We start from the raw sequence: 17,326 nt of genomic DNA on the forward strand, positions 1-17,326 counted from the left end.
TCTAACCATAATACTCTTTTTACTTGCTGTAAATACTATTGATAAAATATTTAAGGCTATATAGTTTGAAAGGTTTTCTAGAACCTAGTCTATCTATTTTAGGTATGATAAAGCCGGCATCTTATTTAAAGAACCCCAAGGATGAAATTGCTAATAATTGCTTTTCATTGGTGCTTTGTTCCAAATTTGTAGGGATAGATATGTATCAGATGATTTGTTAATATTAAACAAACAAACAAACAAACAAACAACAACTTTGTAAAAGATTGGAGGCAACACATTCCTGGAACCTGGGCTAACTTTTAGAGTCCATTTTCTGCTTGGTTCCTGACATACACACCTGTTTTTCAATACCACCTAATAGCTTCTGATCCTGAAGCCCAATCTCCCAGCAGACTCATTTGCATAGAAGGTCTGCTGGATGCTGCTGAAGAGCATGGGACTTCCAAAGTCAGTCACTTCACTCAGCTGCTGCTTCGGAAGCACAAGGGGAATAAACTGCAGCGGGTTTTATCACCCATAACCCGGAAGACAACGTTGCCCTGAGAGTTTAGAGGTCTGAAACTCTTGGGTACTTCAGGGCCATGAAGGGTACTCTTCACCCTCTAAAATACACGTCCAAAGTCCATGTGCTGGCTTAATCATTCCTTACCAGTGAGGTATATAATGGTAGCAAAAGAAACGATGAAATACATTTCTGTTAAATGAGGTCGTTTGGCACTGGGGAATTTGACATAAGGCATAGAGATGTCTGGCTGCCGTGCAGAGGAATTACACCCCGGGGCCTGGCAGATCACAGTCCATAGGCATGCTTGAAAACCGTGTTTGCCTTTAAGAGAGAGCCCTTTTGCATGGGAAATTTGTAGAAGGCTTTCTTTATTATCTCTATTCGTGTCAGAAACTTACTTCCTGAAAGCAATGAGCTAGATCTTAAAAAGAAACAGCGTGAGCCAAAGGCAAACCAGAAAAAAGAAAGCTAGAGACTTCACATGTGTTCCCACCAGTATTTAGAAGAGGATGAGACAGTTGTGCTTTGGGAGTCATGGAAAAGGGAGCTCCAACCAGGAGAAAGTGCTTTTGAAAAGACTTCCCCTGGTGTGGCTGGCATCGAGGTGGATTTGTTGTTATTACTGCACATTTCTAAGAAGAGTTTTGAAGCATCTCATCATTGGGGCCCTTCAGATGGACAGATCAATGTGGTTGATATGAAAAAAAAAAAACACAACTGTTTTTGTTCCTTCCTAGCATTTACTTGTAGGGGTAAATAGGGCATAGAGCTGCTCATTGAATTAAACACATAATATAGTCTTAAAAATGCTTTGATAGTTTTTGCTACAAGAGGTTGAATAGATGAATTTGACTTTAATGCTTTAAAAGGAGCACAGTCAAACCTATTTAAGTGTTTAAACATGTCTCTTTCTTTCTGTCCTAATTTTTATTATGTAAAGGCTCTGTTTCTTCAGGCAGTTAAAGAGGACACAAGAAGTAAGTAGGAATGTGCTATTATTCAAATCATTTTTCTCAATTTTTATGTATTTAGATTTTCTGTCATATCCTAAGCAATATGGCTATCCTCAGGATGTTTGTTAAAAATAGTCCAAAATTTGTACACATTTTATAATATTTATACATATAAATAGTAAAAATAAAGCTATTGGTAACTTAACTTCATTCTATAAAAAGAAAAAGTAAGAATCATGTCAGGTTGAATGTGGATATTTCCCTTTTTATTTTGATAAATTTTTACATTTATTGTTAAGCATTTCCTAACCTCATGAGATTTTGAGAATGCCTTTTTGTTTTTTTATGCTTCAAGGTAACTGCTGAAGCTCAGGTTTGTACCGATCCACAGAATGTCTGCAAACTTCAGCATTTGAGGTCTCTAGGACTCCTGTCTGACACAGAGTGCAGGAGTAAAGGAGACCCTGAGGCCAGTGGAAACCATGCGGGGGAGTATCTAATGTCACATGGCCATCGGCTATCTTTCTCCTGACACGGTCTCTCTGAGAGTCAGTCAAGCACGTCAACTAGTACCTTGTGGAGTCAGGGCAGAGGCGAAAAGCCCGCAGAGCCAGCACATCATCGTAGCTGTGATCCTGACCAAGCTCTTTTCCTGCTGTGAAATCCCAGGTACGATGAGGTATTGCAGCCAGTGAGGTTGGGTGACCCGTGCCTGTGCTGTCACATTGTCCAGCAGAGAGGGATAAAGTAGCATTTGCTATGGGAAAGCTGTGGACAAAATTGGGAGGGCTTTGGACTGTTGCCCCAAGAACTGACTCCTGGATCTGTGTTAATCCATATCGAACGTTAACTTTATTCTGCAAATGAGGAAAGGAGTGGATCAGAATATTTCTGATGCAGAATATGATTTTTTTAATCCTGACGTGTTTTAAGGAGTATGTGATTCTTTTTCAGACGGTATAAATCTGTGATTTTTTCCCCTCTTATCTCTATGGGTGCTACCTAACTGGTTAGCAGTGAACTATCCAAAGGTTAAATTCTCTCTTCTTTCAGTTAAGTGTAATACAAAAGTTGGAATCTTTGACAATAGGAGTATTTTTCTAGCAAAATAAATCCAGCTTTATATTTCCAAGTTTAGTTTCTTATTATTTTGTTTCTTATTGTTTTGTTCAATTCCAATACCACTAAACAAAAACCAGTTAGCTAGGAATACACGACCTTAAGACAAGATTTATAATTTGGCACTTTTGTAGAGAGAATATTTATTGAAAAAAAAAATGACACTGTGTATATACATTTTATCATTATTTGATGATTGTTCAAGTTTCCCAACAGTATAATGTAATTAAATGGTGAAATATTAAGATCTTTTAAAAATCCAAAATCCATATCTATTGAGGAAAACCAGTTATCTGATTCTTTCTACACTTACCAAAACTATTCTTTTAGGGAAAATATTTTCTCCTCTTTAATCACTGTGTATTTTATTTCTAGGGGAGAGAGATTATTATGTATTTTTTGTGAAAATATTATTTCTATAAACCAAGTGTAGGTGAAGGATCATATTTTTGGATAAATATGAATAAGCTATTTTTATGACATATATACTTGAACTAAGTATATATTTATATTTCCCATTAAAATATAACTTAATATTTTGACATATATTTACTTGAACTAGACTATCATTTAACATATTTATGCATGTTTATTTATATATATTTATAATATATGTTTATTTTAACTAAAGTGTATCATTTACAGTCTGACATTGGGAATACTATATATATTCCTTAAGGCTCAGTTTTCCTCATCCACAAACAGAAAAGAAACCAATCACCACCCTCATTTAATGTTACTTCCTAAACTCCCTTCCTTGAACCTCATGAGTTTCATATTTTCCTCATACTTTAAAAAGGAGTCATGATCCACTGACTCTAAAGTTCAAGGGATAATATGAATGAATGAGCGGGGTCTGACATAAGCAATGTAGCAGGCGCAGTGTTGGTCAAAATGGTGTGTGTGTGTCCTTAGTAAGAAGGGCTTAGTCTATTTGGTGTCAATATAATTGCCATTTGGGCATAACACATGCACTAAGTGATCAAACGTAATTTTCAAAAGATGATATAAGCCTAGAGGTTTAGGTGAGTATGGTATATATCAATTATTAAATTTTGGCCATGAATTCAATGATTTTGAAAGAAGTGAATGCTTAACATAACAAGCCCATAAATGGTCGTGGACCATTATTTAATTGTGTAGAATCTCTGTTGTAAGGCATTATAAAGATGAAAAAAAATTTCCCTAATATCCCCAGATACTTGCTTTAACCTGTTTATTTCAGATGATCATGCTTATTCATTTAGCTGTCCCTGTTACGTAATGAGAAATATTGCCATTTTAATGCCTCAGGCCACATTGCACAGGATTCGAACTGTGTTCTTTGCCTACTGTCCTCAAAAATGAGCGAGTAGAGAGCGATGTGCACGACTCCGATATCACCCTATTCAAGGAGACAGATGGACGAAAGATATTCAAAGGATGAAAGGAGAGGTAAAGTTTTTTGTTTGCTTTCTTATTTTGTGAAAATATGATTTCAAGTAAGAAGAAATGAAATCATGATAATTGGGTTTCTGTATATTTGACGTTATTTGTCCGGTTCTTCATAGATCAAGGGGTATATGTAAATGTAAAATTCAAGGATATTTGTAATCACAGTAAAAAGGGATATTCATTTCCAATTCCAGAATGAATTCCATTTTGTTCCAACTCTGAGGGCTTTCCTAAGCTCAATGCTTACTATATATTTTGCTTTCTGAATCTGTACAGAATTTCCACGGCGTAAGGTTGCATTAACCCTGGGAGTTACATGTGTTTTCCTCCTGCTGGCAAGCACAGGCTTAAGATATATGCGTGAGTATCGGGCACACACACATTTTTTTTTTTATGAGAACAAGGAGCAGCGTGAAAAATGAGATACCATAACTGAATTTCTGCTGAGCCTTTGTAAACTATAGAGTCCTATAGAAATGTTAGTAATCACGATGGTGTTTATAATGTTGATGACAATGATTTTGCTATTTTGCCATCACTTAGCTTTTACACCACACGAAATAGTGTATGTCATGGCTGTAATGGCACAAAATTTTCCTGAAATGTACAGTGAGGTTTACATATATATTCATCTTTATATTTTGTGAAGGAGGAAGTTTTCCATATGACCAGAGAATTGGAAAAATCTTCCTTGAGTAGTACACTCCTTATCATACTGCAATACTGATTAAATCACAGAGGAATATAAGGTTGATCTATTTTTATATCATTTTTATATTTTTCACATCGATTGTTAAAAATGTATAGAAAACACTTGTTTTTAATATCTTCTTCCTGAATTTTTAATCCTTCGGTTCATTTATTCCACAACAATTTTGAGTATCTTCTCTGGGTCAGGGAGTATGTATAATAGATACTAAAGATACAGGAATTTTAAACAGTCAGCACTTAATGAGCTCAGTATAAAGGGGATTTTTTTCAAAATGAAAGTTATTCTTTTTTCAAGATGAGGTTTGTTTGTTTGTTTACTTTTGAGAGAGAGACAGAGGGTATGCAAATGGAAGGGGGGGAGAGAGAGAGAGGGAGAGAGAGAGAATTCCAAGTAGTCTCCTCACCACAGATGCAGAGCCTGGTGCTGAGCTCAAACTCATCAACTGCGAGATCACGACCTGAGCAGAAGTCAGATGCTTAACTGATTGAGCCACCCAGGCGCTCCTATGTATTTTTAATGTCTTAGTTATGTTTGAGAGAGAAAGAGAGAGAGAGAGAGAGCATGAGCTGGGGTCGGGGGCAGAAAGAGAGGAAGGCAGAAGATCCTAAGTGGGCTCTGTGCTGACAGCAGGGAACCTGATGAGCAGCTGGAAATCATGAACCCTAAGATCAAGACCTGAGCCGAAGTCAGACACTCGGCTGACAGCCTCCCAGGTGCCCTGTAAACAGTTTTTAAAATAAAATATTATTAGTGCTGGGGTAAAGGCTTCAAGATATCAGCTGAATAGAATACTTCATGCTGAGGGCCAGAAAACTTTCCTCCAGGAGATAATAATTGATATGATGTAAAGGATAGGTAGGACTTAATCAGGAAGCTTGGGGTAGAGAGACTACTTATCCAGGCATAGAAAACAAGAACCAAAGAACTGGATGCTTTAGGAGAATTAAGAAGTAGCTATAAATAGGTTTGCCTAGGTATGCACGTTTTGATAATTTTAATATCTTAAGAAATTTTAGATTTGTTCTAAAAACAAAAGAAACCACCGAAAGGTTTTATGTGAGGGAAAAACATGACTCCTGTCCCATGAGGCGATAGGGATTTGGGAAAGGTCAATCTCAACATCCGGCAAGTGGGTGGAAGGAGAAGATAACAGGATGTTTCAGGAATCAGGGTTAGTTAGAATGACTGAATTAGTGTTATGAAGAAGAAATGAAGGGTAGGCACCATTTATGAGAAATCTTCAATAAGAATTGCTAGAATATGAGTGCGTGAGGGAGACATTTGAATCAGTGATACCATTTGACATGAGGCTTACACACCTTGGTGAATGTATTCCAATAAATATTACAGAGAACACAAGAAGAACACTAAGTACGGTTTGGTGTTTGCGTAGGTGTGCTAATAACAGTAAGGAGTGAGGTGCTTGGACATATCAGTGGAGATGACCAGAAAGAATGAGATTGGTCTTGTCTGTTAGAGTGGGTTTTAACAGCAGACACAGACCATCAGCACGTACACGGTGGTATTAAAAGTCTGGAGATCAAGGAAGATGCCTGGATGAAAGATACTGGAAGATATCATAGAGGAAAGCAGAAGCTGGACCAAGCTCTGCCTTGTGAAACCAGGGAGAGTAGATCAGGCTAGAAGAACAAGGGTGAGGCGAAGGATTCTTAGGATAAATCAACATTTAGCTGGAGGTAAAAGATGAGTAAAAACAGTGAAAAACCATGATGCTTGGTTAAACAAGTAGGTGGGAGTCCAAAACATTATGGTATCATGGGGAGAAGGCAAAGGTAGTCCAGAGTTCCAAATTGTACAGGAGGATCAGGTATTATAATGGCTAGAGATATGCTTATTAAATTTGGCAAGAGAGAGACCGAAATGATATTTTCTAGAGTAGCTCCAGTGGGATAGTGGGTATGGTCAAAGCCTGACTGTAATGGCTAAAACTCTTTCACACATTAGGAAGCAGATACAGAGAATACAGTGAATACAGATCAGTGAATTCCGAGATCAGTGAATACAGAAAAGCATTTATTTTAATTATGGATAAGCGAAACATTTACCAAGCCTTGAAAATATGTGGATGTATATGATCTCGAGCGTTGTTAAAGGCAGTATTACCTGATAGAAACACTTAGCGAGTTTGGTACTGTCTTCTACAGCTCGACACGATTCAGTAATTCTCACCCTAAGTATATATCCAACAGATATACTTGCACATACACAGAAATGAACTTCTACAGGACAGTTCGTAGCAGTGCTATTCACAATGTGGAACATATCACAACTACTCAAAAGATCATTAATGGGAGAGTAAATGAGATCTCTGCAATTGATTTGCCAATGGAATGTATGTGACAGTCAAGACAATGACAATGGTATTCAACAATATGCATGAAATTTAGCAAGAGCATATGAAATGGAAAAACAAAGCAAGAGCACAAAAGTTTGTGCATGTCACGATACATTTTTATAAGATGCAACAGTGCAAAACAAATACAATAAATAGTAATATTTCAGGAAATCCACAAAGAGGCAATAACACTATATATAAAATGTATGAAGGGAGTAATTGAATGTGCATTAGTTACAGCATGTGAGAGAAGTAGGGAGATGAGATGAAATGACTAGCAAAGTAAATAAATGTAATGCTTAAGGTCCTGGCTACAATTTGGGGTAGCTAACAACTTGCTAACTAAGGAAGAAAAACCAGTTCTGCGAGCAATGTGGTAAGTGTCTCATGAATGAAGGAATGTGAACAATCTTATGTTAGCACCCAATCTGAGAGTAAAGAAAAGAACTCTGTTACAAAAAAATATGAAAAAGGAGGACAGGAACTTTGTGGGAAAGCTGACTTGATCATATGCAAGAGAAGGGAACCATGAGAAGGAAACTGTGGAGGGTTCAAGAGAGAAATTGACAGTAGGAGATCAAGATCACCAAAGATTCGATACGGGATGAAATCCAGAGCAGGGGTGAGAGTTTCACGCTTGTTCAATGCAAAGCTCATTTTTTTCTGGGGTAGAGTGAGAGATACCTGTGTTATCTATAGGAGGAGGTGCAGGAAGGTGAGGAGAAGGTATCCTTGCTGGTGACTGTTTCCATGCAAAGGAGCAGATGAGGCCATGTTCTGAGAGGAAGGGGCAAGGAGGTGCACCAGATAATTTAGACAAAGTATAAATACTTGAAATAGCTGTTGAATTGAGAAAAGAGTGTGCTTTAAGAACGATAGTGTGTTATATTGAGAGGTGAAATGGTGAAGAAAATCTAAGCGTTGGTCAGCATTAGTTTGTATGTGTACAATTTTGTGATCTTTTTTTGTCACTTGAGTTTCAGAACCTTGAGGGGAGATGAGATGGTGAATGACAAATGTGCTCCAAAATTGGCTATTTTATACATTAAAAAAAAATTTTTTTTTAATTTTTCAAGGAGGCTCCCCACCCAACTTGGGCCTGACCTCACGACCCTGAGATCAAGAGTGGCTTGCTCAATGGAGTGTTAGCCAAGAGCCCCAGTGAAGCTGGCTATTTTTCGATGTGCATAAAGACTATGCTGCAAGCTTCTTGGAGGTCCTGCCAAAATTGGTTCTGTACTACGTGTCCTTGGATGGACAAAAAGGAAAGGAGAAGGGAATTGATTGGTGCCAAGAAATGGTAGTATTTAGGTACAGGAGGTCTTAATGTGGGTGTTTTTTTTTTTAAATGGTTTTTATTTATGGTTGAGAGAAAGAGATAGAGAGAGCACAGGAGGGGTGGGGGGTGGACCCAGGGAGAGTGGGACAGAGGATCCGAAGTGGCCTCTGTGCCGATAACAGTGAGCCAGATGCGGGGCCCAACTCATGAACTGTGAGATCATGACTTGAGCCCAGGTCAGACGCTTAACCAACTGAGCCATCCAGGGGCCCTTTAAGGTGTCTTTTCAATTCAGATCCAGTATATGAACACTGGAATGGATGACTGAGTTGAAGCAGTAGTTATATTTATTGCCACGGAGTACATCAGGAGACTGTGCAATTGATGTTGGAGTTTTACAAGTAGACGTTGCATTTGGTTCAGTGATGGGTGGTAGAGAGCTGGAAATGACGATTCCTAGCTGCGTAACAAATCCTTAAGGGACCTTTCTTTCCGTCTTTGTACACTTAAAGAGCCATACACTGCGTGATTTTACACTTTTTTATGTGTGAGTTTGGAGAAGATACTGCCAATTTGCTCAGAGATTTTTCACTTACTTTTTGCATGTTAGAAGTCGCCATGTGTGCTCTTCCTCTATGTATATTCAGTGTATTAATTATAAGCTTGTACTAGAGGAGAGTCAAATCCCTGGTGTTTAGCTTCCTGTGCAAATACTACATGCTAAATAAAATACTGGCTACTTCATTTCACCAACTGTGTAATCATTATTTGAAGAGTAAGTGGCGTAGAAACTAAAAGTATATTTCACTTCCTGTTTACATTTCTGTTTTATAGAAGTTGATTCCTGTCTCACGTACTTCCAAAATAATGTATAGCAAGTTATCATTTTATTTAAAAATCTGTTTTATGTTCTGGCACTTCAACATATTGTAACCTGGCAGTGTCTCTGATCGTACTTTCATTTAGTCAGCGCCACTCACTGTGCCATTTAGAAGTAGAGTAAGTGATTATAATAAAATGATCTATTACAAGCATTCAAGACCTTAGTTTTATAAAATGAATTGAAGTTTTTCACAGGTGTTCTGGAGAAATCAGGCAAGATATGAAAGAACCAGAAGACAAGAATGCTTCCTTAGCAGAAGTTGAAGATCACTTAATTTTACTACCCACTACAGGTATGTACTGAATGATTATACTGATAGTTTACAGTTTTTTTCCTCCATGGGATTATCTCATTCTGTTCAATTTTAATGTATCATTTTAAAACTTCACATTGAATTTGTCAAGTCCTTTAATTTTTCTCACTTTTTAAAATTAAATCCATTTTCTTTCTTCTAGCTAATTGAATTCTTGACTTTCACAAAGTCATGTTGATTTGATTGAGTATTTTCTGCTTGTGGATGAATTTTCTCCAGTCTAGATCTCTTGGAATTAATACCACCCTCTTATATTCACTTAGGTGAATTTCTCCCGAAGGGAGAACTGCTTCCTATTGGAGCAGTGTATCTGTACTTGGGAAGTCAGGATTTCTCAGTGTCATTTTAACAATGGTCTGACGTCTATCAGTCTCTGGCTCCACAATTTGACCCCAAAGCTATTCTCAACATGAGACGTTTGGGATACAGGAAAACCACCTATTTTTCAGTCATTCAGTCTGATGTAAGCAAGATGTATGCATACACGTATGTATATATGTGTATATATATATATGTATGTATATATATATATGTATACATAAAGAAAGCATAAGTCTCTAAGTGGTCTTGTGGTTGAGGATCATGTGGCTTTGTTTTCAAGATAAAGATCATGACACATTACTTTTTCAAAAGAAATTATTAAATCCCAGCTGGTTAACATATATGTAGTCTGGTAATTCATTCAGGAGTAGAATTTAGGAAATCGTCACTTATATACAACACCTAGTGCTCATCCCCACAGGTGTCCCCCTTAATGCCCATCACCCATTTGGCCCTCCTCTCAGCCAACAGCCCTCCAGCAACCCTCAGTTTTTTCTCTGTATTGAAGAGTTTCTTCTGGTTTGCTTCTTACGGTTTTCCTCCCTTTATGTTTTTAGCTTGTTTTTCCTTATCTTCCCCTATGTTTATCTAATTTGTTTCTTAAATTCCACATATGAGTGAAATCTTATATTTCTCTTTCTCTGACTGATTTTGCTTACCACGATACACTCTACTTGCACCCACATTGTTACAAATGCAAGACTTCATTCCTTCTGATGGCTGAGTGATATTCCATTGTAGAATATACCGTCTTTACCCATTCATCGGTGATGGCCATTTGGGCTCTTTCCATGATTTAGCTATTATTGAAACTGGTGCAAAACATTGGGGTGCATGTGACACTTCATATTAGCATTTGTGTGTCCTTTGGGCAAATACCTAGTAGTGCCATTATTGTTTCTAATTATAGGGTAGCTCTATGTTTCATTTTTTAAGAAACAGCCATGATGTTTTCCAGAGTGACTGCACCTGCTTGCATTCCCACCAGCAGTGCAAAAATGTTCCCCTTTATCCACATCCTTGCCAACATCTGTTCTTGCCCAAATTGTTCATTTTAGCCATTCTGACAGGTGTGAGGTGGTATCTCATTGTGGTTTTGATTTGTATTTCCCTGATGATGAGTGATGTGGAGCATCTTTTCATGTGTCTGTAGGCCATGTGGATGTCTCCTTTGGAAAAGTGTCTGTTCATGTCTTTTGTCTCTTTCTTCATTGGATTATTTGCCTTTTGAGTGTTGAGTTCCATAAGCTCTTTATAGATTTTGGATACTAATCCTTTATCGGATATGTCATTTGCAAATATTTTCTTCCATTCTGTCGGTTACCTTTTAGTTTTGCTGATTGTTTCCTTCGCGGTGCAGAAGGTTTTTATCTTGATGAGGTCCCAATAGTTCGTTTTTGCTTTTGTTTCTCTTGCCCCTGAAGACATGTCTTCATTTAAGTAAGAAGTTCCTGTGAGTGAGGTCAAAGAGATTGTTGCCTGTTTTCTACTCTAGGATTTAGATGGTTTTGACATTTAGATCTGTCATCCATTTTGAGTTGTTTTTGTGTATGGCATAAGAATGTGGTCCAGGTTCATTCTTCTACATGTTGCTGTCCCGTTTTCCCAACACCATTTGCTGAAGAGACTGTCTTCTTTCCTTTGGATATTGTTTCCTGCTTGGTCAAAGATTAGCTGGCTGTACATTTGTGGGTCCATTTCTGGGTTCTCCGTTCTGTTCGTTGATCTATGTGTCTACTTTTGTGCCAGTACCATACTGTTTTGGTGAAAACAGCTTTGTAGAACAGCTTGATCCAGGATTGTGATGTGTCCAGCTTTGGTTTTCTTTTTTAACATTCCTTTGGCTACTCAGTGTCTTTTGTGGTTCCGTACAAATTTTGGGTTTGTTCTAGCTCTGTGAAGAACGCTGGTGTTATTTTGATAGAAATTGCATCGAATGTGTAGATTGCTTTGGGTAGTGTCAGGATTTTAACAATGTTTGTTTTCCAATCCATGAGCATGGAATGAAGACGATGACACATTTCAAGGAAACTGGTACTGCTGTGGAAAAAGCTGTTACCACTTTTCAAAAGAGGAGAAAACTTGGGAGAGGAGCATGGTGTCATGCCAAGATCTGCAGTCCAGTCTCCTGAAGATTGATACTAAAGAGGAGCAAGTATGTCTACTTTCCTAAACCTGATGTAAATGCTATGAGTATGCAAAGCATGTCTGGGGTTCAGACAATTATTTCGACTTCCTCCGGTATTATTTGGCATGTTGCTTTGAAGCACTTTGTTAACTGGCGCAGATTTCTCTGTGGAAGAGACATAGGTGTAACAGTGACCAAGAAGAACCATTGTTTTAAATCAAGAAGAACTGCTCTTCTGGGCATGCCATGGAATGATTTTCAGTCTTTAGTATTGTATATATTGCATCTTAACACTTAGTATGCTTCAGACGGCTCAGCATTACCTTCTCAGGGCTAATACAGGGCAAAAGAACAACGGCTTCAAGGGTATGAGCACTCTAAAGAGATAATTTCTCATTGTACTGAGTTCTATTGTTCCTTCATCAGTATATGGGAGGGATTCAACTTCAAAGGAAAGATGAGTCTCTCCCTTCATGGCCATGGGAAAAGAGGTTGAAAAATGAAGAGGTTGAATGTAGCTAGAATGCTTCTTTTTATTTACTTATTTTTTTTAACATTTATTCACTTTGTAAGAGACAGAGAGAGACAGAGTGCGAGTGGGATTGGGGCAGAGAGAGAGGAAGACAGAATGTGAAGCAGGCTCCAGGCTCTTACCTGTCAGCACAGAGTCCGACGTGGGGCTCAAACTCACATACCGTGTGATCATGACCTGAGCCAAAATCAGACACTCAACCGATGGAGTCACCCAGGCACCCTGGAATGATTCTTTGGAAATGATTTTTTTCCTTTTGCTTATAATCCAGAATGACAGAGAGAGCATCTCTTTTCTAGAAGAGAAAATGTAGATCACATTTGCCATTACTTTTAATGTTTGGCAATATGAAGTCAGTAGAATGGATTCTGTGGGGTTCCTTCTAATGATTCCATAAATAGTCCATGTAGGCACTGAGTTCTAGTTACACGATCTAGTTCTAGCAGTGATATTTCTATTAGTGTCTTGTGAAGGATGAGTTAAAAGCCCTATGTTTTCAAAAAGGAAAACAAAATAAAACCCAAACCAGGCCAATACTCAGGGGCATGTGGTTGGCCTAGTTGGTGGGCCATGTGCCTCTTGATCTGTGAGTTCAACCCCACGTTGCATGTAAAGTTTATCTAAAAAAAAAAAAACCAAAGAAACAAACAAAAAGAGCCCTGTGTTTCTTGTTTATAAAATTCTTATTAAAATACTGATATGAATATGAATGATTCACTCATAAGTATGAGAAACAAATGAAGTACACATTAGCACATTGGTTCAAGCAAATTTTAAAAATCAAGGACCAATAATCCAGGACCTAATAATCCAGGACCTAAAAATCCAGGACCTAATAAGTACCTCGATTATTTTCAACCTCAGCTGTTATCAATCAACTTCCAAATGGTTGGAGTTTTCTTCTTTCACACATTAAGTTTATTTTTAATCCGTATTTCCCCTGTCATTTCCAATTCAGTGTTCTTCAGTTTCAGTCCTGCCATTGAAGTTTATGGACCTCAGAGTTTCAATGAAGCTTCTTATACTTGTTATCCCTGTGTTTCCAGGAACTATCTAGAGCCTTTGACGTTCCCTGAGACTTTTGCCATTGTTTAGAGCAAAATCTGAGTTTCATAGTCTAGCACCTCATTTGATGAGAACTTGGCTGTCAGTATCTGAACTGGGCTGTTGATACACTCTCTGAACTGGAGATTAGCTTTGCTACAGAAAAGCATTACTCTTACACTGATGGTTTAGGATTTCCCATGTTTTGCTGCTTTACCAACCCAGGAGTGTAATGACAGCAGGGGCTTAAGTCCATTGGTACTGAAATCTGAAATTGGCTTTGATACCTATGCATACCCCTAGCATCTAGCAAAATTATGTGAGTGAAAGAATCAAGGGACATTTAACATCAGTGTTGATTTGGAGACTTAGAAATGATAACATCTATTTGGTCGCAATTCTATAATTCCCATTCGTTTTCCTTAGGCACTAACTATACACTCCTCAAATTTTTCTGATACAATGTAATTACTGTGAAGAGATATTGATGCATGTGTGTGTTTTTGGATGCCTTTGTGTTAGAGAGAGAGAGAGAGGCTGAGAGAGATTCAATTACATTGCTTATAGCAAAGGATATTAACTTGTTACTTTCCATTCAATATGCCAATTGGAATAGTGATTACAAAGAACTTACAGAATTTTTATGGTAGAGATATTTTAGACCCTGCATGCATTATTCAGTGCCCACACTGTTAACACAGACTGTATGATAGCCACTGCATACAGAAGGAAAATTCTCACGGCAGTTTTATTTCCTTAGGTGTGTAGAGCAAATTAATGGGATACAGAGTTTGACCGCTTGTAGCTATAGTCTCTTCATTTTCACTGCTGTATAATATTCCCCAGCGTGGCTAAGAATCTCTAGAAGATGGAAGTTTGGGTTGTTTCCACCTTTTGTGGTTAGGAATAGTCCTTCATGAATCATTCTTAGACGTGTCTCAGTGCAAAACTCTCTTGTGTGTCCTCACTTCTCTTGATCACAAATCATCGTAGGAGTGAAATCATTGGGGACAGGGTTCCTAAAGGTCCATTTTCATGAGATATTTTAAAATTACATTTCAAAATGATTTTAGCAATATTTTGAAAGATGGATTTGATATCAACCATCCCACAAACTTGGTGCTGTTATTTTTAATTTCTGCCAATTCAATACTAGTAAAATATACCCTGGTGGCTTTGATTTGAATTTTCATGATCTCTAGTGAGCTTGGCATCTTTATTTCTTGGCTATACTCCCCATTTATTTGAAATATGTTCTCGTTTGTTGTGCCTTTTTTTCTTATTGTGTAATCTTTTCCCTTGTTTATTTCTAAAAATACGTATTTTTGTTCTGTAAATTATTGCATATATCTCCAGACAAGGCTTGTCTTTTCACATGCTTTTTTTTTCTTAATTTTTTTAACGTTTATTTATTTTTGAGACAGAGAGAGACAGAGCATGAACAAGGGAGCAGCAGAGAGAGAGGGAGACACACAATCGGAAGCAGGCTCCAGGCTCGGAGCCATCAGCCCAGAGCCCGACGCGGGGCTCGAACTCACGGAGCGCCAGATCGTGACCTGAGCTGAAGTCGGACCCTTAACCGACTGAGCCACCCAGGCGCCCTGTCTTTTCACATGCTTTAAGGTGTCTTAGGATGAGGAAATTTCCTGACTTTGCCATCATATTTATCTATCTACTTTATCGTATGGGAAGATTTGTTTATTTCTAAGTCCATCCTGCCCCTTTGCTGATATCTTGGATCCAGTCACAGAGACTTGAGTGATTCCTTCATTGAAGCATTTCGACTCCTGTGTCTTCTCTACCCCATGGAGAAATGAGCCTGCCACTTCCATTTATCATAAAAGTGTTTGAAGATAAAAGTGCCCAGTATTTTATTGATGAGTCCTCTGTGGGTAAGATGTTTTCACTGATGCTGTGAATAATACTAATAATTCCAATTTTCTCACAGGTCCTTATTCAATCAAAAAACACAATCATTGGATTGGATTAAGTAGGGTTCAAGAAAGCAGGTATCCCTGGCAATGGCTGGATGGCTCACCCCTATCTCAGAAGCTGTAATTTTTCATTTCATGGCCTTTCTCCCTTTACTGCTCAGTAACGGAGTGGTAGGTTATTGGTGAAGAGGAAAAGATCCTTGGGGACTTAAGGAATATTGTTCATTCCATTTGATCTCGCTTCTTAGGTTGGCAACCGAATGCAAATCTGAGACCTCACTAGACCCAAAGAGCATGATCTATTCCATGTTCTTTAATGGAAAGTCCTGCCAAACCTAGTGAAATGGCATTTTGCTTTTGTATCTTGTATGTCCTATGATACAAGCATGTCCACAGATATGGTTGCAGGAAATGGTAAAAGGTAATGAGGAGAGGAAAGTGGTTACAGCCAGCCTCCTCTGTACATGAAATTTGTACCTGTTTGCTTGGTATCATTCGAGAAAAACAACAAAAGAGCTTTTTCCAAAGGAGTCATTTAGTAATCTTGCAACTCTAATGTGGTATTTAATATCTTTCATGCTATTATTTAGCACAATTCCGCAAGAATTACTGCTAGCCTTGTTTCATTAATAAATCACATGTATTTGTCATTTGATGTTACGAAAGTAGTTTAGAAAATGAAGAAAAGTGATCCGTTGTAAATAAATCCAGATAACTGGCGGATATTATGGGAAACATGGGGTATTTAACATGCTGTTTATTGATGGCCCACAATGTGCCAGGCATCCTTCTAGTCACTGAAGCTATAGTGGTGAATGAAACACGCTACAGTCTTCTGCCGTTGTGGATAGTACATTCCAATGCAGGCTTGATGGAGCTCTTGGTGATGAGCGATGACAATCTCAACGTGCCAAGTGAATTACATGGCTCATTAGGGGGTGATATATGCTATGGAGTGATGTGAAATCTTTCCTTTTTCTACAGTGCAAAGTGTCTTTTGTGTATGAAGGTAAGAGGGAGAGGTTTCACTGCTTTCAGTGGAGTGGTCAGGACAGACTCCATGAGAAATGAAGTTCGTACAGCATGTTGAGTGAGCAGGGCATGTGGATTAGCTGATACAAATGCATCCCAGCAGTAGGAGTGTCCTTAGCATCCCTGAGGAAATAGCAAGAGGGCCTGGGACTGGAGCAAGGGGAACGAGGTGGGAGAAAAGTAAGTCAGAGAGGGAACGACGGTGAGAGCATGTGGGGATCAGAAAAATGTAAGACCTTGGATTGGCTCATGAGGGTCATGAGAAGATATGACTTCTCATATAGCCTTCTCATAGAGGCTTTAAGCGGAGGAGGGACAAAGTCTGGCTCCTGCTTTGGAGACGCACTCTGGACAGTCTGTTGAGCTGAGATGGCTAAGTGGCCAGATTCTACACTTGTTCCAAACATGTGTGTGAGACGGACAAGTCAGGGATGGTGTCAGGTTTTTGGTCCAGGAGTGGTAAGAATGACGTTTCCATTAACGTTAATAGGGCATATTTGGAATTCAGTTTTAGATACATTGGTAGTAAAACTGTTAAAGCATTTAGGTATGTACGGGGGTGTCGCATGGGACTTGTGATAGATGATCATGCCGATCAGGTGAGAGGTTTGTGCCTGGGATGCAAATGTCTGCAGCAGTGGATAGACAGTGTGACAAGTGCGAGGCTGGGATGATTCTCGGGAATCTAAGGGCTGAGCCCTCGGACACCCTCATGTGGAAGGTCATGTTAAGTGGACAAGAGGATAACCAGAAAACATCACCCGGAAAAGTGTTTCAA

The 17,326-nt window shown here is 38.5% G+C and overlaps 1 long non-coding RNA gene across 1 annotated transcript; it reads left to right on the forward strand.

Moving 5' to 3' along the window:
- Positions 1 to 2,027: 2,027 nt before the first annotated feature.
- LOC128779001 (uncharacterized) lies at positions 2,028 to 12,003 on the forward strand. Its single transcript, XR_008424828.1, has 4 exons — positions 2,028 to 2,130; positions 3,874 to 4,374; positions 9,429 to 9,536; positions 11,876 to 12,003. It is a non-coding gene; the product is annotated as an uncharacterized LOC128779001 (long non-coding RNA).
- Positions 12,004 to 17,326: the final 5,323 nt, after the last annotated feature.

Source organism: Panthera pardus, unplaced genomic scaffold, assembly GCF_024362965.1.
Source record: "Panthera pardus isolate Hobbes unplaced genomic scaffold, ASM2436296v1 HiC_scaffold_211, whole genome shotgun sequence".
NCBI lineage: Eukaryota > Metazoa > Chordata > Mammalia > Carnivora > Felidae > Panthera > Panthera pardus.